This window comes from Cyprinodon variegatus, unplaced genomic scaffold, assembly GCF_000732505.1.
Source record: "Cyprinodon variegatus isolate N-32 unplaced genomic scaffold, C_variegatus-1.0 Scaffold337, whole genome shotgun sequence".
Taxonomy (NCBI): Eukaryota; Metazoa; Chordata; class Actinopteri; order Cyprinodontiformes; family Cyprinodontidae; genus Cyprinodon; species Cyprinodon variegatus.
In genome coordinates this window covers 537,995-558,923 of record NW_015150790.1, presented here as the reverse complement: position 1 = coordinate 558,923, position 20,929 = coordinate 537,995, and the positions used below count along the sequence as shown (strand labels likewise).

At 43.5% G+C, this 20,929-nt stretch overlaps 1 protein-coding gene across 4 annotated transcripts in view; it reads right to left on the bottom strand.

Moving 5' to 3' along the window:
* The window catches only part of bcor (BCL6 corepressor), a 40,906-nt gene extending 31,875 nt beyond the window's left edge, over window positions 1-9,031 (bottom strand). For all 4 annotated transcript variants that reach the window (XM_015385366.1, XM_015385368.1, XM_015385370.1 and 1 more), the window contains exon 1: window positions 9,003-9,031. The gene's annotated coding sequence lies outside the window, so the exon portion shown is untranslated. The remainder of the gene's footprint in view (window positions 1-9,002) is intronic.
* Between the last annotated feature and the right edge of the window lie 11,898 nt (window positions 9,032-20,929).

Sequence of the window (20,929 nt, the reverse complement as noted above, 5' to 3'; positions counted from 1 at the left end):
ATCGCGGTGAAACGCCTCGCTGCCGCGCCGCTGGCACGCCACGTTTTTTATTGCGGTGACCCGGAGAACATTAATCAGCCTGCCGAGAAACAGCCCCCCCTCTACATTACCACCCCTCCTTCTCCTCGCCCTGCAGCTCCGGTCGGCCCGTTCTGCTCCAACAACACACGCATCTAACGGAACCGAAACGGAGCGGCGCGTCTGTGCGCGCGCGCGGACTCAAAGCGCGCGAAGACTTGCACGTTTTGACTGCATCCTGAAAGCGCAGACGCTGTTGAGAAATCACCTCTTTCCCGTTTCCTGTTCCGAGTCCGCGCAGCGTCTCATGCGCACACTTTCACTCCCCGCGTGTCTGGCAGGCAGGCAGCGTCTCCTCGTGCGCTGACAAGTCTGCGCGAGGCGCCAGGAATCAGTCAAAATCAAACCATTCAGCTATTTTTCTTTCTGCTTTGGTTTTCACGAAGCTTCGCATCCCTTACAGAAATAAAAAAGGCAAGCGAAACAAAATAAAGGTGAACTATTCTGCCCAACAACAACAAAGAAAAAAACTTACTTTATGCGTTGATACAAGCGGTGATGTATCGTCTCCTATAATATATCATTGTTCAAAGGTATGAAATGTAAGACATGAAAGTTCAGGGTCCATTTGTCCATTTTCGTACCACGTGTCGGTTGGTTTCCATCTTTATCAGCTTCTCGGAGTTTCCACTCTTACAATAGGCCTAATCACCAGCTTTATAGTTTTAAAAGCTCCAATGTCCTCATCTAATTTAACTTGGCTATATTTCCCTCAAATATTGACATCACATCATTTTCCGTTAGCCTATTTGTATCAAGAATCAGATAAAAAAAAAAAAAAAAACACCTGATTGGATCCCCTAATTAAGCCTAATTGCGACCTCCTGCGCGCAGTTAAGACTAGACGTTATTCCACTGCAGAAGACTGAGTGGAACAGATAGGCTAACTAACTGTCCGACAAAATAAAAGAATATGAAAATAAAAAGAAAAAACACTATTCGACCTTTTTAGTAGGAAATCGCCATTTTGTCACTTCCTTTACCCCGACATTTCATTAAAAAAAGTAATGTCTATTCATAGTTGACAATATCTATTTTTTTGTATTCATTTTGTTTTTTTAAGTATTTTCTAGAATTAAATCACTATTAAATACGCATGCATAATGTATTAATATACACGAAATGATAAAGAACCTACCAGAGGACTTATAACCAAGATCAAACCAAAACAAGCCCACCTCTGATTGATATACATTATTTATTAGAGTCCTATCCCCATTTCACATGAGAAGCATATAGAAGATCAATAGAAATAGTCAGATTAAACGTCCCCTGGCAGATCGTAATTTCAGAAATATCCCAAGGTAGATGTCAGTGCGACACTAGGAGGTGATTATGCAGCAAAGTGACCAGGCCACGCGGACAACGCGCTTGTCAGATTTCATATTTATGGTTATGATAACGAAAATCTACCATAAAAATGCTATGAAATAGAGAAAGAAGTGTACTAGAGAGCGTTTTTTCACTAACAGAAGAAGTTAATATTTTTAACCGGGAGGAAGAACGATCAAGCTTGTTTAGTATTTATTTAAAATGTTCTAAATGTTGATAATTTGTTATAGGCTGTTTTAACCCTTCAATAAGGTGCAGCCTGTACAGGCAGTGAGACAGAGGGAGCTGCGGGCCTGCAGAGAGGGTGTCAGATATCAAACAGGCCTGCTGTTAGAAGCCAGTGAGTCTGGTTGCTGGAGGATTTTCTGAGGCCAGATCCGAACATAATACTGCAGCACAAGAGAGAACGGACTGGAAAGAGAGACCCGAGATAGGAGAAGAAGGGAAGGGAGGGCGTCGACGCCCATCCCTGCAGCTAAGAATAGTTTGGGGCAACAAACAACTCCCGAGGGCCGAGCAATCAGTCACTGCGCGGCTGGCAGCAGCATGCACCACCACCAGCATGCACCAGCAGCAGCAGCAGCAGGAGGAGGAGGAGGTTTGAAGGAAGTAAAAAATGGGCTGAACTGCTTTTCGAAGTGAGCAGGTTCTGGCTTCTGTGCCAAATCTCATTAAAGATAATCATTTTAAACTTGAAGATTTTTTAACGAGTTCCTTTCCCTTTTGTTCTTTCTGGTGACTGCGCCTTGAACTCTCAGTGACCCGCGGTGTGGAAACAAAAACAAACACGGTGCTCCGCTTATCATCTCCTCCTGCATGGCTGAGGCCCTCTGTAAATCCCTTATGCAGCGCGACTGCAGCCTTTATGAGCACCACTATTTGGGCCTTATTTATCTTTAGACAAACTGATCTGACCGCCAAGTGGAACGCATGAGCGGAGCAAATGAGCTGCGTTTGCTGTGTCCCGTTTTAAAGCTCGTTAGAGTGACGGCAGACCGGGGAATGTAGGTCTAACTGCGCGCCCTCTCGCTCTTTGTCCTTGGAGCTTTGCCAGCAGGCTCTCTGAAGCGCAGAGCTCCGATCAGCTCTAAAAAAAATGCACTGTGACGCAGGATAATCTCCGCAGCGACGAGGGTGGGGTGAGGATAAACATGGATTAAATGCGAGCGCGATGGCGCGCGCACACACGGGAGAAAATGGAAAAGCCGCGCACGACGCTGCAGGTGAACAAAACGGAAAGCAGTGGGAACAAATCCGAGGGAAATACAACCAGAGCGCGGAGCAGAAGTGCAGTCTGGCTGCAAACTATCTCTGCGCCTCGGGCCTCACTCTCACCAGCATCACACCCAGCATCATAATGAGCAGAAAGCTTAGGAGCGCGGAGCGCCGGCGCAATTTTAATTGTTATTGATTATCAGGCTGACGCGTGCCAAATGGTCCGACTGATCATCACAATGAAGAGCCTGTGAAAAGTTGACAAGCTGTTTCTCATTTTAGATCGGAGCTCAGAGGGGCCAAAGAGGGGATGGAGCCACCGCGGGCACTGCGCGCACACGCACGGGGGAAGGGGGGGTGCGGAAGCTGGAGGGAGATGGCGGCGGCTCTTCAGCTGTCCCATTATTAGCGTGCCAGTTGTAAACAAGTGAGGGGGTGCGCTTGCATGCGTTCTCCCCGGGGCCGCTTCACAGCCGCATGCAAGTCGGTGCACGGTTCAATCCCTAGCCCTCGGCATCCCGGTGGACAACAGAAGCCACATTGTGCGCACCCTCACCACACTGCCTCCACCCTTGGTGCTGTCACAGGGACCCGGGTGGCGGCCACTGAACTGGCTCTATTCATCCCGGGCCAAATGGGGGACTAAATGGCTCTTTATGCCACCAAAGGACACGACTGTAATAGAGATGCGCTTGCACGACCCGCCCCGCATTTACCGGAGTTTATTTTTAAGCGGATGGTCTCTCCTTCATAAGCAGTATACCTCTAATATCCGAGGAAAAACATAAGGTGATCAAAGATTTTCACAACAGCATATTTGAACCAGGCAAGTTTTCTGGTTCTTTTGCCCTCTGACCTTTTTCACAAGATTAGTTTTCTGGGGTCACTTTTACCTTTGTCCTTTTCAGTAAAGGAAATGGGCACAGATTAGATCATCAGGGCAGAAATGTGTCCCATAAAGAGGCCCAGATAAGGAGGTAGCTTTTTTATTACCCTGAACCTTGTTGTTGTTGAGTTTTGTGTGAGGTTGCTTTCTTATGGTGAAGCTTTTCAGCATTTCAGTCATTAAAGGCAAAATGAAAAGCATCTGAACATTCCAATCAAAAAGAGGAACAATAAATCACCAGGATAGTAAACATCCAGACAATACTGCATGATATACTCCAACAAAGTACTCCAAATTCAGAGAAAAAAACTACCTCTCTAACAGGGATGCTTTCTAATAGCTTGGAAGATGTTTCTGGAAAACAACAGGGTATTTGTTCCTGCAGCAAACACTCATGTTTAACCAGTCTGGGAAAAAGAAAGACCAGTTCAGTGTAACAGTTAACACACATCTGCACTGGTGGTAAAACTAATAAATCAATCCTCTGCACGTCTTATTTCTGATTTCCACAGCAAAAACAAGAACGCAGAATAAATTCATAGGTGCCCCATAGGTATCCTATTGGCCCTTTGGTATAAAAGGCCCCAGAAGTTCAGGTTAAGAAGCTTTGCAGCCAACATGAAGCCCATCCAAACAGCAGATAACACATTCCAGCTTTGAAGGCTATGTGGTGCAATAAACTGGCTGGCTACCTCCCCACTGCGCAGCCCAAAAAAATCCGTGGGGTTTCGTCAGAGATGCCCGAGGCACCGAGGTCTAAAAACAAACCAGGAGCCTTGATCAAGACCGTGCCTGTACGGGCTGTGGAGGAGGGGAGGGGTGCATGTCATCAACGCTCTTCTGTCAAATCAATCTTCCAATAGGCCACAGTGAGGCCAGTATAGGCCAGCGCAATCTGAGGAGGAGTGCTAAGTTTTTGTATTTAAAAGCATTTGTAGTTCACCAGCACATGTTCTATCTGGTGCCATGCTTATGAGTAAAAGAACTTTACGTTTTAAACTCCTCTAAAACGGTATTGCCAGCCTCTGATAACAATTGGGAAGAAAAAAACTTAAATAGTTTCTAACAAAGATTACCCAGCACAATTATAATATCCTTAAAATTATCCCTCTAAATCTAAACGTAACCAAAATTCTATATAATTTTGATTAGATTTATCAGTCTCTTGTATCTGATTGGCAATTTAGGAGTTTGTTTCTTTGGTGCAAAAAGAAAAAAAAATCAAGAGCATTTCTAAACATTATTTGCGTTGAGCACAGAAGTATAGGGATTGAAAAAAATTCAAAATCTCCCTGAGAACTGCTGCAAATCCTGGCAGATTGAGGCTCATCGTTAAGCAAACCCTGTTGAAGAGGCGTGCTGGCCTTTTCTGTCCTACCATCAAACAAAAAAGGTTCAAGTTACTAAAATAAACCTCGACTGGAATCGTGTACTTTGGTCAAATGAGTGAAATAAGACAGAGCAATAAATGTTATCTGGTAAGCATAGCGGAGGCTCTATGGTGCTGTGGGCTTGTTTCTTTTACAAAGGCTGTGAGAGCTTTTTTAGAGCGTGGAACACCTAGAGATCCTTGAAACACCAGGGCGGGATTAGTAAAGGTTAGGTGGCAGCTTAAAAAGGGAAAATAGGCTCGCATTTGTTTGTTTTTGTTTGTTTTTTGTCTTCTAGAGAAAATGACCAAGGACTTTGAACGATATGAAGAGAGGAACAAAGAAAAACCATCTGCATTTTCCAACCTCGGATTAAACTGCCCAAACGACGAAAATAGTTTTATTTTGTGTATGTTTACGATTCAAGTGCGACAACAAATTCATCCTAATATGTATTTTCGGCTGCAGTGAGATCCGATCTGAAAATGCCAAGCTGAAGCTGTGCTCGTGGATAATGCGCTCCGTCTCCATGCGCTCCCTGCGCGCTGGGTGAAAACAGCAGCGCTGGGGGCCCTGACATCTCTGCGGGGAAGTGACCCGTGCGCTCCAGACCTCGTCGAAACAAAAAGCTTTGTGGAGCACAGAGGGGGAGGAGGGAGATGGAGGGCTTTGTGTGTTGGGGGGGAGGAGGAGGAGGGAGGTTCTCCTGTTTCATCGCCAAGTCCCGGGAGGCCAACGCGGAGCATAGCTTCAATCAAACCGTGACGTCTCCTCCGGGAGCAGCGCAGCGCCTGGAAAACCGATCTCTCCGCGGCTCTCTGTCGCGCCTCAGCTCTTGTTCACATGCATCTCGCCTCAGCAGCGCAGCGCAGCGCCGGCAGCGACGAGTCTGTTGTTTTATATCCAAGCGTGATTGAAGTCTGGGAAGCATGGCAACAATTAAAAAAAAAAAAAACCCTCCTGACTCCGTCTGGATATAAAACAGAACATCAGTTGTTCTTTCAAACTAATTTATCCCCATTTCCCCCCTCTGACACAATGGATTTGATAAGCAAAAAGCCCGTCCCGTGATTGCATCGACGCGCTCTCCCCGTGCGTAATTTTCCCCCCGCCGTGGTCCCTATTGATCCCAGATTAGAAAAAAGGGGACAAACATGAGGCTAATGGGTTTAGAATGGAGGCGGTGTGGTTGTTCCCATTCTCTTTAACGCAGCAGGTTCTCACGGAGCACCACGCTGACACAAACACTGTCACACATCACTCACCATGACAATGAGCGCCCCCGACCCCCACCCCACCCACCAGGAGCAGGAACCGAGCCGGAGCTGCATCCAGGTGACATTTAACCACAAAGATCCAACAAATCTTTGGAAAGCGCGTCCTCTTTGTTCGGAAATATCCAAGACAAACTCCTACGAATCCAAACTATAAACCGACAGGTGAATATTATCCTAAATCTCACCCCCCAGATATTAGAATCAAATGAAATCTGAATCATAAACAATGCTTATAAGAGAGATAACTCCTCCAACACGTGCAAAGGAGAGAGAAATGAATAATAAAAAGCCAAAGCTCCCTCCCTGTCTGTGCTCTAACACCTGGAGAACAGATCAGTCCCCACAGCGACTTTCACAGCGCGCTCAGTGGAAAAATGATGCGCAAAACAGTCCGACGGGGCCGCGCTAAAAATAAACTCGGCCCACACAAAATGTGAAGTGTTGTGCTTTCGGGCGTCCACAGCATGAGGCAGTCGACTTTTTTTTTTTTTTTTTTAGGTTTTGCTGAAATGTAATGTGACAGGAGACGTGCTTTAGGATGGAAAACTGCACTAATTATTCTCAGCTTTACGCGGGTCCATCAGAGTCCAAATAAGATGTAGAACTTTGGAGGGAGGAATGTTTTCAAAATGACTAAAAAAACAAACTTAAGTATTTTTTTTCTCCACACTAATATCCTCTCTTTTATTTAAAATAGAAAACCAGGTGTTTTTTTTCCACATGCAAATGAACATAGTGATAAACCCAGTAGAGGGATAAAGTATGGGGCACCTATACCAGGGTTTCACAAAAGGTGCACTATTGGTTCTTTAGGTGTATTTACTTTATGGCACCAATACGAACTCCTAGAAAAACAGTATAGGAATATTAATGAGCAAATCAACAGATGTTGACGCTCAATCCGCTCTGGTTCCTTAAAAGGCTTTTTTTTTTTTTATTGGGCCAAATTCTTCCTGAAATCCATGCAGTATTTTTGCATAAGGCTCAACTTTTTGCAAAACAATGAGTGTAAACACGTTTAGGGGGGGGTTTCATTTAACGGACAATAAAAAAAAGCACAACAAAAGAAATACTGTTCTGCCAATCCTGATGCCATCACGCAAAGCTTATGCGCTTATAATAAATAAGACTTATTGATAAATCAAAATTTCCAGTGGCTGCTTGTTTTCTGTGACAAACTATATCTAAAGTAAGTTTGCTTGATTTCAGAGAATCATCAGGCTGGAAGGTTTGGGGCCGCGCTTTAATCCAAACAACAAAGCTCCCTTTCTGCATCAAAGCCCACTGAAGTAGCCTTCGCCCCCCCACTAGTTAATCCCCCCCTTCTCTGCTCCTTGGAAACGTCCCATAAACGCTAGGTCCTGATCCTGTTCCTCCAATCTGTCAGTGGGTTATGCGCGCGCTCTTATATAGAGCCTATACGGTCTAATCTGTGCAGATTGGCCGCCGGGAAGGATGAAGAGTTATTTCTGTCGCTGCTACTAAATCAGTCACTGAGCTAAAGCCAGCCAATATGAAAGCGCATCGATCTACCTGAGAGGGGGTGGGCGTCCCCCTAATTAATGGATTGACGCTCCATCCTACCCGAACATGAAAGATAAATACATAAAAAAAAGATCCATGCTTAACGGTATCGTCAAAAAGCAGTCTGCCTAGCCTGCAGATGAGATTTAAACTCTCAGTTTGGAACCCATCCAACAAGCCCTGCGGCTCTCATTTCAATTAAACGGCAACTTCAGGCTGCAAAATGCGCTCCACGGCGACAAATAAATAAAATAAAAACCAGACTGCTTTTGGAAACTACGCGAAACTCGCCAAGCAATTAGGGAAATTACAGTGGCAGTGATAAATGGCTGTTTGGAAACTAGGTTGTTTGGATATAAAGAGAAAGGGGAAGGCATCACGGAGCTCCGGGGATCCTGTGGAGAATAAGGGGTGTCCATTAATCCTGCGCGCAGGGAGAGACTGCGTGCGGAAAGGAAGGGAGGAGAAACAACAAGCTGCAGCGCATAAAGTCAGACCCGAGAACACCTGCGAGACACGCTGAGAGGAGGGGGGGTGGCGGCACGGAGCCAGAGCGGTTTTCATCAACTTCTACAGACAGGAAGGTGAGCGGTGCACAACTCCACATGCCTGTGGGACTGATGAGGGTCCGATCTGTCCAAACAAAGCCTTTCCTCACCGCGCAGCAGCAGCGGGGGCGCACAGGAGGGGGATGCCCTCCAACTGAACCGGACTGTCTCAACGGAGGAGCGCTGCTCTGCCTTTTGCTTCAGGGCGAGGCTGGATTCCTGTAACCTTGTTTAGCGCAGAAGCTCCGTGTGCGCGCACAACCACGCGCGCCATCCCCCCTCAAAGGCATTCTTTCACGCGCACGCACACACACACACACACACACACACAAAGGGGTGCGAAAAACCCGAGCAGGCACCACCACAACCAACACCAACCCAAGGACGGCGCCACTTTCAAGTTCGCTCATCTCTGGGACGTCCTTCTCACCTCCGCCCGGCTGACAGGAGCCTCGGATCGCTGCTGTTTATCAGCCACATGCCGCTGCCCCGCCGAAACGCACAAAGACCACCCTATGCGCTATTCTTAGAAGTGGTCCGATCCTCTCCCACAGTCCCTGCGCACATCAGCGCGATCAGGATCAAGCCCGTTTGGGTTTTTTTCTCCACATGAAAATCACAATGAATCATGTAAAGCAGTCAAACCGTTATGAGGACAATTATAAAGGACTGAGCACGTTTCTTTTTTTTTCCGGGGCTCCGGAAAAAAGGGGGATTTCACATATGCTTATGAGGAAATAAAACACAGATTAGTCTTTTGTTTTTGGCTCACCTGATTAAATGGTGCAAGTTCCGTAGAGTTTGATTCAATTCTTTTGTCCTGTTTTTACGCAGAGCTTGGTCCAAAATGCTGGAGACGAACGATCCCGACCAGGAGGAGACAAGAAAAAAAAAGTGTCTAACAGGTTATCCACTTGTCACGAAACGAAGCTAAATTTATAAATAAGTCCCTCTGTGTTTGTTCTATTGTCTACAACAGACTCTCATCCTTTAGTCTCTATTTAAAGCGCACTTTTTAGGAGCTTCCATAGAGCTAGAAAAAGATCCTGCGCCGAAAGAGGGAGGGGGGGTCCTGAAAAAAATCCACACGAAGGTCCGATGAGACATAAAGATAAAAAAAAAAAATGTTCCGAGACCCTCGTAGAATAAAGGTGGTGAAATGAGTCTGGTGGAGAAATTAAATCAGCTCGTCCGTACCTCGCAGCAGCGCCATGTTGGGTCTGCGCTGAGCACGCCGTGCTCGGAAAAAGCCCCTTTTCCTCCCGCTCTGCGTCGCTCCGCTCCTCACAGCGCGTCCCCCCACCTCTCTGCTTCCAATCCGTGCGACGACCAAACAAAAAAAGCTTTAGAGAAAATTTATCCTGTTTAGTTTCTGATTTTCTTTCAGCTCCTTCCCGTGATTCTCTTTTCCTCCTCCAGAGTCGCAGAGAGCAGCTCGTGTCAGGAGCCCCTCGGTTCGCTCCGAGGACGCACACAGAGCTGTGTGATTACGGGGAGTGCCGCACACACGCAGAGCGAGAGAGAATGGATGAACGCTGCCGAGACCGAGCGACTCGCTTCCACTCCCACTCGCGCAGACTCTACCCAGAAGGCCAGTCGGGAGACCGCAATTACCATAAGCCTTCAGCGCACGGCACTGGCTGCGCGCGCACACGGAGACACACACAAACACGTTCCCGGAGAGAAACGCACACACCTAGAAGGCTCCGCTGAAACTCCTAAAGAGCACAAGGCAGGGTTTAAAAACACATTAGGGGCCAAATGAGGCACATGGATCATTTAGAGCGAGATATAAACTAAACAATACAGACCACTTATTGTTAAAAATCTACTTTTTTCATCTATGTATATATATTTTTGGGGTAATTTAAACATCAACGTATTGGGCTCCAAGCTGAATTTGATTTGGGGCCCGAATTCACATTCCTGGTCCGTCGCTGTTAATTAGAACATCATAGAAAAGTTAATTAACTTCAGTAATTGAATTTTAAAAGTGAAATTAATATATTATATAGATTCAATAGGAAAAAGACAGATTGCCACCAGCGTGTAGTTTCTCAGATAATTTAAGTCATGCATTACGGAAAATGAAAATTAGAAATATGTGATTCTCAGACTACAGACAGCAGCTGGAGTAGGAGCTCTTGGAAAACAAAAAGTGTTATGCCTTATTCAGAAACTCCAAAATCTTTCCTGAACTAATAGGACTTGACTTAATCAGATTAAGATAAGGTTGGTTTTATGTTTAGAAATCTATGTCCAGGGTTCTGGAAGTGAGCACAGAATCCGAGCAGCTTGGATTCAGCTTCCCAGGCTGATTTAGAGAACCATACCATCTTCCGATGCAGAAAACAATAGTAGCACTTTATGCCTCACTGATGACAACTGACATAGAGATGCCGATTTACTTTTCAAACTGCCCCCACGGATAAAAGTACTACCTGCTATAATGGCAAGGTACCACTATACTTAAGTGAACAGAAAACTTGTGTGACCCAAATCCTGCAGAGGATAAATAGAGTATTGAATATAAGATACAACAGACTCCATAATGCAGAAGGGTTTAACTTAGGCCTCTTTAAGCAGTCTGATCACCTCCATGCCATGCTGCATTAATGCAGTGATTCATTAAAAAAGGGAACACACTATAGACTGATAGGCATATTTAGTAGATTGACCTTTTATTATTTTGCTCATGTAATGATTAGATTTTTTGAGAATTTGTACTTAGGGGTTTTCCATGGTAAACCTTTGTTGGTTCATGCTTTATGTTTAATTTCTTAGGTTATTAAGTGCTTTTTGTTCTTATAGAACTATTTCTGAAAGATTTCTGTAAGTTTTTTTCCTGGGTTTCTGTGCATCTCAGGCCCCGTCCACACGAAGACGAACCCTGGCCTAAACGCACAAATTTTTCACCAAACCAGCCTCTCATCCACACGAAGCCGGCGTTTCGGGGGTCTGTAAACGATCTTTTTTTTATTCAGCCTTCAGAGTGGGAAGATTTCGAAACGCCGTTTTCGCGTTTCCATCTTTACGCCCTAACCGCATATTTTTTTTTACACGCATGCGTCATAGCGTCGCCTCTAAACACGCATGCGCGACCAGTATCACAACAACAATGGCGCCGTTGCTGCTAATGCTACTCACCCTGCTGTTGGGCTTACAACAGAATCTTCTTCTTCTGGAATATCTCCAGGAAGAACAGAGCAATATCGACGACATAGTTCAGCACCTGAATTTGACTGAACCACGAAAATGGACCCGCAGGGCAACCATGTATAAATATTAGTGCGCATGCCCAACATTTCGTCGCTTATTTTTGCTTTGGCACCACAGCGCCACTTACAGGCCTGGCATACATTTTGCAGCGTTTTCATGCATTCATGTGGACGCTCACATTTATTTTACGTCTCAGTCTTTACGGCAAACGTTTTGGAAAATATCAGCGTTTCGTGTTCGTTTTGACTTCGTGTGGACGGGGCCTCAATTTGGCTACCTCCATTTAAATTAGTACTTCTTCCTCAGGTGCCGTGCCTTTCTCTCTGCCTCAGCTGCAGCATGTTTCTTGTGATTAGCCCTTCTCGTTTGACTGTCAATGGTTGAGTTTGAATTCAGCAGCTGTGTCCTCCGAAGGCCAGATTCTTCAGCCGATTATGTCATAGTGTGGCGCTGTGGCCCATTGGGATTCGAAGACTCCTTCGAATGCAGCCTTCTTTATGCCCGGTTGGAAAGACAGATCCGGGCTGTGTTCAAACTTTCACCCTAATCACTATATAGGGCCCTATATAGTGATTCACTATATAGGGCCCTATATAGTGATTACGCCATTTTAGATGAGCGTCTGAACATCTAGTGGATGAAAAATCAGGTGACTCGAAATTTCCCACAATGCACCTTGAAAAGTAGTGATCATCCATGGTAACTAGATGAGCAGATATATCCTAGTTTGCTTTGTGAGAGCTCTCGTAACAAAGCATCATGGCAGCGACAAATAAAAAAGATGGCAGGGAGGCGGAGTTACCTGACCAACAGGGAGCAGAAAGTAGTGATCATCTGTTCAAACGGCCAGTTAAAGGTATAGATGACAATCTTTTATTTCTGGGAGGATCATCTAAATAAGTGGTCCTCCTAATTGTCAATCATTCTGATGATATGTTTACCTAAGGCCGTCCTACGTGCTCATTCTGTTGGCTATATTTTTCTGAGCACATTCATGAGCACTTTCAGGTGTATATGTGTGGTGAGCTATGGTTTCAGACAGTCATTGAAGCTCAACTTTCTTACCGCGGTTCTTTGAAAATGGCCGAGGGTCGTAGGAGAAAAAGTGGCTACGTAGTGAATAAGAAGAAAAGAACGTCCTCAGAAAAGGCAGATATATCCCAGAATGCTTTGCGCAAAGAACTCTCCTCACAAAGCATTATGGGATTTGCTGTCAGCGTCCTGCTGTTGCCTTAGCCTGTTGCTTCCCAACAACGGTGACGAATAACAAACATGGGGCAGGCACCGCACAGTGGAGGAGGACATGGTATAACCAGTCCGTGGCGCAAAAAAGGTTGGGGCCCGCTGATCTAGGGTATCCCATGATTCATTGCGAAGAGGAAAAAGAGGAAAAAGTGAAAAGGCAACAAACAGTGGTGAATATTTCAAGCACAGTTTAATAACTATATAATAACTAATAATAACTATTTAAATTAATAACTAACTAATAACTTTAAATAACTATTTAAATAATAATTAATAACTATATAAATAATTTTGACTTAAAACAATGAAAATTGTTGTTTTAAATGGTTATTGAGTCAGATATGTGGTAGGTATTGTTTGGTTTAGTGAAAGCTTTTATCTGTCCCTGGGCTGATATTTCAGCTCAGATTCCAATATCTCTGCAGTGCAGGGACAACAAATCTGATATGTGCGATAATGGTACTGCTGCTGAGGCTCCTCAAAATGAAAGTAGCACGTACAAGAGTAGTAAGACGTTCGGCATCCATTCTTTACCTGCTTTTTGAGTCAGCTGTCACAGGCGCTAGGTGATGACGGGGGATAAGGCTAGATCTGTTTGAATCTATACCCCAACTCTTCTGGCCTCTTTATTTTCATGGCCTTTGAAGGACCTAGTTCGGGTAGGCCAGGTCCTTGGAGGGTCACAGTATATACAGACAGCAAGGTGAGCGGCCGAGTATATAAGCTTCATGGTTTTTATGGTTCTCTACTGGATATTTCTGCACCAATTTTTCCATACGCTGATCACTTCATGCCTACTTGCACATTTTAATGAATCCTTTGGAGATTCACATTTTTTTTTACTGAATTACCAAAATATATATATATTTTCAATATTTTAATGCATGACTTGATTATTATCTAATAAGTAGAAAGACTATGAAGAGAAGGTGATTTTCAAAGCATTTAATTCAGACGATAGATGAGTTTTACAGTCATTTAGCGCAGACCCTGTGGACCTGGAGAGGAGGGACCATTCTTATTAATGAACAGCTTAAAGTTTATTTTTAACAAAATGTAACTCCAGCAAAGTCACAAGCAGCAGAAATGTTTAATATTGTAATGCTCTGTTAAATATCAAACTAGGTATTTTTATTTTATTAATTTAAGTTCAATAAACCATTCTTTGCTGATGTCACAGTTAAGTCAACGTTAGCTGCAGGCAAATGAACCGACAACTGGAGGTGGCCAGTCAAAACCAGCACAGGGTTGTATACAAGTGGCTAAAAATGGCATCTTGTTGTGTTGTCAGTTGCCAGAAATTACTATTTTAAATGTTATTGCATACCTGCTGCAGGTAAGTTAAGATAAATTAAATATCGTATTTCGTTAGTATGGATTATGGTTTGGTTAGGCAACATAACTCCATAAGTCATGCAACTGCAGTTGCTTGTCCGGTTGCAGTTGTTTCTTCTGTTTACAATCACCCAAGCCAAGATGGATGTTTTCAGAACTTGGCGAAAAAAATCTACTTCGTATCACCCTTATCCTTTTTAATTAGCTACTGTAGGTGTAGATTTCAGGCTGATCAATCAGATATAATCGTGGAGAGGCCATCCATCCAGTAAGTGTGTGTGTGTGTGTGTGTAAGGGTCAACCGGTCTAGTTCCATCCGTTAAAGTCCATCCGTATTTAGATAAAAGCGGATTTTCTGCAAAAGGCAAGCCAACAAAACTTATTAGATGACGTTGTTAAAGTGCTTGGGGGAATCGGTCTACCTCCAGCTATGCTCCGCCTACAGGAAAGAGGTAAAAACATGATAGCTAAAGTGCTCTCAGGTGCCCCCTGATGGCCTGGAGGCCGCAAGAAGCAGGTCTGTTCGTGTATGCCTCAGGCTGCCTCTGTATACACAACAGATCGCTGCAGTTTGTTGCTCTAATCATGACAATTTATTCATAATCTTAATAATCCGAATGTTTTTCTTTGTCCGAACCTCATTAGGCTTCATAACAAAACTCTTTAATCCCATCACAGTTTTTCAACCATTTTTCATTTGCTTCATTCAGCCTTTTCACTAGACGCTATGGGAATAGATTGCAAATCAATTTTGTTTATTTGTCTTTTTTTTTCCAAGCCTAAAGATATCTCTGTGAAACACAAGAGACACAGAGGGAGCAAGAGGGACAGAGGGGGAGGCAGCTCAAGGCTGGGGCACATCTGTTAAAGCTCCCATGTCAAGCAAAGGAGGAGGAGGCTATGAATATCAAGCCCGAGGTGTGTGCATCATGTGCCTGCGTGTGTGTAGGAGAGATGGGGGGGTGGGGGGTTTGTGGACAGGAAAATAAAGAAAGAAAGAAGGCCAACAGAAAGACAGACAGCCAGCCGTTGGAGACAGACAGAAGCAGAGTAGGAGTAAGAGGGAGCCTTGGCAATGGAAGGTCTGGCTGCATTTGCCGCAGCTGCTGAAAGTGGGAGTTAAACCAGACAGTCATACACAAATAAACACAAAGCTCGCAGAGCACTCGCATATGGATGCGTTTAAAAAAAAGCTAAGCTCATCTCGAAGGCCAAGATGTCCAGAAGTTTAGATTAGGAGGCCGGTGGAAGTGGAGCTCAGGGCTTCCGCTGTTGGCGAAAAGGTAGCAGGATGGGCGTCCGCCTGCATTCAGAACAAAAGCTCCTCTTTTTTCCTCTCTGCAGAGAAAAAAAAAAAACGCTGCATGGAGTTTCTGACACACCGATTGGAAGAAAAACTCTCTAAAACCTAAACAAATCCAGGGTGAATTAGCGGGCATGTTTGCTCTGCTCAGCTCCACCCTCTCCTCACCTTTCATCAGTGAGAGTTGCTTGCTTTGACCACAGCTGCTAAACCACAATATAGAGCGGGGGACTATAAATTCACACTGCAGGTCATTGCAATTACAATGACTCGGTTAAAGAAAAACTAAAATCCATTCACAATTCAGATATACATTGATTTACCACATTTTTGCACATTTTGGTCTTTACACAAACAAACCTTGGTAAAGTTTTTTGGATTTTATGCAATAAACCAACATTGTATAATTAAGCAACACAAATTTCAAATACTTTCATCATTGCAGATCTAGAGACTGACAATTTCTGGCATTTCTTCCTTGCAAAATGGCTCCAACGCAGTTGCATTAATGCAGTGTCTGTGAAAATCAAAGTCAAATCACTTGTTCTTAAATGGTTTGATAGCCTGATTTGACTAGGCCATTCTAACTAATGAATAATCCCTTCATCTAATACATTTTATGAGGTCTTTGTCCTGCAAGAATGTGACCTCTACCCTTACGGTTGAATTTTTCTTTCCCCTTTTAGTGCCAAAGCAAAGCAATATCACAGCATGATGCTGCCAAAGCTATGTTTCATAGTGGGGACGGTGTGTTAAAAGTGATGTGCTCTGTAGATTTATATCACAGGTGACCGTTTGCATTTGGGATAAATGGTTCTACTGACCTCTAAAATTTGTGACAATAGAGAAACCCCACATTCATATCTTCAGGTAACACAGAGTACATGTCAGACTTAATAACATTACTTTAGCGATAGTTTCAAGGTGTTGCTTTATTGTATGTCTCGTACCATGTCTTTCGGTGGTGCTTTTCTTTTTTCATCTCGTTAGGTGATGAAGCAGACTGAAAATGTTTTGCCATTGTCTCCTTTCTAACTCTTCTTTGTTTCATCTTTTCTCTTTTTTTTTCTTTTTTCCTTTTCTTCTGTTTTTCTGCTCTATTTACATTGCAGTGTCCATATAAACTGTAAAACTCCCTGCATAATTATAATAAAGCAATTTATATGCATGAAACAAGTGGAGCAATATGGCGATAGCCATACTGCTACACTTGTGAAAGTAAAATCTGTTGGGCTCTTTTTGGCATCAAGACAATTATTCTTATTGCCACATTGCCAGACAGGACACTGTTAAAAAAAATAAATAAAAATGTGACAATGGATTTATTTTAGTTTTTGCAGCTAAATAAAAATAATTTTCCTGCTTTCTGTTGATCGACTGCATAAAACACAAATACAATATATACAATATAAGTTTCAAACATTTCTTAGGGTAATATAAACTTTCGAAGGTCACATTAATAGGCATAATTAGTTGCAAAAATGTTAAATTGCTGTTAATAATATCCATTTAACATCAGGAACCATGTGATGAGAAACACTATTTATTCTTTGTTTCCAAAGTTTATGCAATAAAGTTTTGATGGCCAGATAAATTGAAAAACCTATTTGCTCATCTCGCTTCTATGATTAGACTCTCAAGCACCTTTCAGTGTGACTTTAGCTCCAGCGAAAGCAGTGAACCACTTACACAGCAGGGGCTTCCACTACAAAGGAAACAGTGGGGAAAAACCCCCAAAAGAAACAGAAAATTGTTAAAAGACGAGGTGCAATCCAAATGAAACTCCTCTGCTGCTGCTGCTGCACCGGGAGAAGCACAAGGTGTGAAAAAAGTGTTTTCAGATGGCTGATCTTCATTGTGCATAAAATCAAAATAAGTAATTAGATATTCTGGAGAAGCCCCTTTACAAGGCCAGTGAGAAAAAAACAACAAAAAAGTCAACAGCCTTGATATTCTTCTATTTTCTTATTTTTATTTTTTTTACCTAAGACCCTGAGGCTAAACTGAATTAAAATCAGATGCAAGTCTCCAGTGGAAATCCTATCACCGACATAGGGATAATCCAAAGAGCCATTCTAAGTCAGCACCGTTCATTTTTCAGAGAAAAAAAATATACAAGTTTTGAACTCAACTGAAAAGGATATATATATATATATTAAATAAATAAATAAATCCATGTTAATAAGATCAAGGGATGCTGCACTTTCCGAACCTAAATAATTTTGATTCAGACTGAGGCAGATCAGCAACATGCTGGACCATAATACCAAATATTCCAAATTCATTACATTTTATAAGACAAAACAAAAAGATTCCACTTTATTAGAAAAATGAAAAACAAAACTTCTAAACATTTTTTCTGCCCATACTTCTGTAGGAAGGCTCAACCCTGCAGCTCTTCAAATAACACAACCAAACCAAAATTAAACATGTGTCCCCCTAGTTCATCTTATTCTAAAGAAGAAAAAAAAGTTCAATAAAAACAGAAATTCAACCAAAGAGACTTTCCTTCAAGTAACGTCTGAAAACAGCCCTGAGCAGTTTAAACAAATCCCTGCTAATGACCCACCTATAATCATGCAAAAAGGTCAGGGAGGTGTGGAAAAAGAAGCAACAGCACACATCAGGTCTTTCCTTCATTTCTCTCCCTTGTGCTCAGCCTCCAAGGGTGTTGAAGCCAGCCGGCCCTTTCCATCACTCACGGAAAACTGGATTAAGATGAATATTGCTTTGAGAAACCAAGGGGCAAACCAGATTTCTGTCGGAAAAGCACACCAGAGTACTTTCACCAGACGGAGGAGGAAGAAAAAAGTTTTGCTGAGAGTGAAACAGGCTTGGTGAGCGAGTCCAGACCTTTTTTTTTTTTTAATGACCATGCAGTGGTTTTATGGCCGTGTGTGAACTTTGTGGTTTAGAAAGCCAGACCACGAATGGCATGTGGTTTTGAAAAAGCTCACACTTGTGTACTAGTGACTTAGAATGTTGCTTAAAAACAGAGATCCTGTCCTCTTGCTTCCATTTTGGGACACTGATTTATAGATTCCAGTATTTTATTTTTTTCCAGCTTTTTTTTTTATTGTTGTTACACTCTCACAAGTGCATAGCAACAACATTAACTCTCTGCATTTAACCAGTCCCAGTGGGCTGCCGTTGTGCGGCACCCAGGGAGCAATGTGGGGGTTAAGGGTCTTGCTCAGGGACCCAGAGTAGTAGAAACTGGGAGTGGGGCTTGAACTCAGAACCTCAGGATTCTAAACGCATACTCTAACCACTAGGCCGCCACTCCCTAAAACAGGCATTAGCGTAACGGGTCTGGCCAAAGGACCCACACTGGCAGCTCATTCCCCCCCCAACTGTACAAACCCTGGCTTCCTGTTTGCAGGGCGGGTGACTTACCACTTCAGCCAGCCAGACGCTACTAAAGGAAAAATAAAGTAAAAGCAAAAACTAATGGAGATTCCCACATGTAAATAAAATCCCAAACCTTCTGCAAATCCCATGCATTAAAATCACGGCTTCTCAATGAGATTATAATGCTCTAACCAGCTTCTATGTCTGATCTGAAGAAAATCCTCTCCACACTGAAAAAAAGTGTAACATGACTGTTCATTGAAACTAATGCTTTTCACTCTAAACTAGATAAAATTATTGATTTGATTTTGTAACTCGTTATTTTTGGATTTTGAGACATCAAGTTTGATTTAACCTGAACTAAATAGATGTACAAGTCCAAGTCCCAGACCATGACAGAGTGGCTCAGTGGCTAGCACTGCTGCCTTGCAGCAAGAAGGTTACAGGTTGAATTCATGGCCCGGGGTCTTTCTGCATGCAGTTTGCATGTTCTCCCTGAGCATGCTTGGGTACTTCGGCTTCCTTCCACAGTCCAAAAACATGACTGTTAGGTTAATTGGCTTCTCTAAATTAAGTTTAGAGGTGGTGTTGCCCTGCGATGGACTGGCAACCTTTCCACGATGTAGTTTGTAAGATGGGAAATGGAAATTATTTTTTAAGTCAAATGATATGTGAAACATCCAACTTGGTTATATTTAAATTAACTGGTTTCTATACAAACATTAACTCTCGTTAATTTAGTTAAAAGTAATTACATTAGGTTGGTCCAATGTCAATATATTAGTTTGGTTTATTAACTGAAATGTTCAGAAAATCATTTGGAACAGGGCAAAGATTTTAAGTTGTGTCAAGTGCAGTGTTATTATTTACATCAACATAATATAATCAGGTCATAACAAGCGATTCAATTCAGATTCTGTGAAGTCAAATATCTTAGATGTGATATCTGGACCATTTTTTTTTTTTTAGTTTCAGCAAGGTAATACTTTTTCCAGTGCACAGCATGATGCTGCCACTGCCGTGCTGCACAGTGGGGAATGGAGTATTGTGATGCACAGTTAGTTTAGAACATGTTTTCAGCAGGCCAAGGGCTCAAAACACAGTTCCTAACTGATCAGAGGGTCAACCTTTACATCACAAAGAACATTTCCACACCAAATTTCATGGAGAACATGGCAAACAAAGGGCAACCATCTTTTCCCCTCAAGCTGCCTCATCTCTCTAGGAAAGCTTCCCACCATGGTCATAAAAACGCTCAAACTACCTTTAAACATGCGTAAAAAGTATTGATCCTATTGTTTTTACGTTCATGTTTGAAAAGTCAGAATAATGGTGAAAACACAGAAACCCACTGACAGTCACACGCAGCGTATCAGCGATCCAGCCATCTGCTGTTGCATTCAAACGCTTAAGCAGAAGTCTGGCAAACCCACGCGCTCGCATGGCAAGTTCAAAACGCACCTTCAGTGCACGTTTCGTCAGATATGCTTAAAACAGAGACGAAAACCGCACGGCCCCGACTGACTCACATTTAGGAAGACAGAGAGAAAAAAAGAAAGTGGGCTGCCTGCCAACACACAGGCGAGCACAGCGCGCACACACAAACAGAGAGGCTCTCGGTCGGCAGGCTCAGATTGCAGGAAGCTCTTTGCACGCAGCTCAGTCCACAGCAGCCGGTACTAATCAGCACAATCCACCTGCAGATCGTTATGGATCGCTTACTGCAACTCACACACAGAAACTTGCCTGAGCACTCTCGGGCACGTTCAGGCGCGAGCGTGCGCGTAATCAATAGATTTATGGCGTTCAAAACACATTCTATAAAAAACCAAAACGCGCACTCCATTCGGTTTTTTGCGCCCTGGAATAAAAACATAGATCGGAATCCCTTTTTTTTTTGCTTTACATTGGTGAAATAGCTTTAAAATCGCCATGATAAGAGCTGCTGGAGCGGGATCAACACACGCGCCCCCACCGATGGTGCAGGGCTAACCGGTTCCCCACAGGCGCGCCACGCTGCGTTAGCGCGGCCTCACCGGGGATAATTACAGCCTGGCTCGGCAGGGCGAGCGTGGCTTCCAGCCAAACGCAGCCGCTCGCGAGAAGAGAGTCAAAAAGAGCGAGAGAGATGGAGGGAGAGCAGATGGAGAGCTTCCAATAAGAGCAGCGGAGCCTTATAGATCAAGCTCTGATCGATAAGGCTGCTAAATTCATCGATGGGATCAATCAGCGGGTTGGGGGGGGGG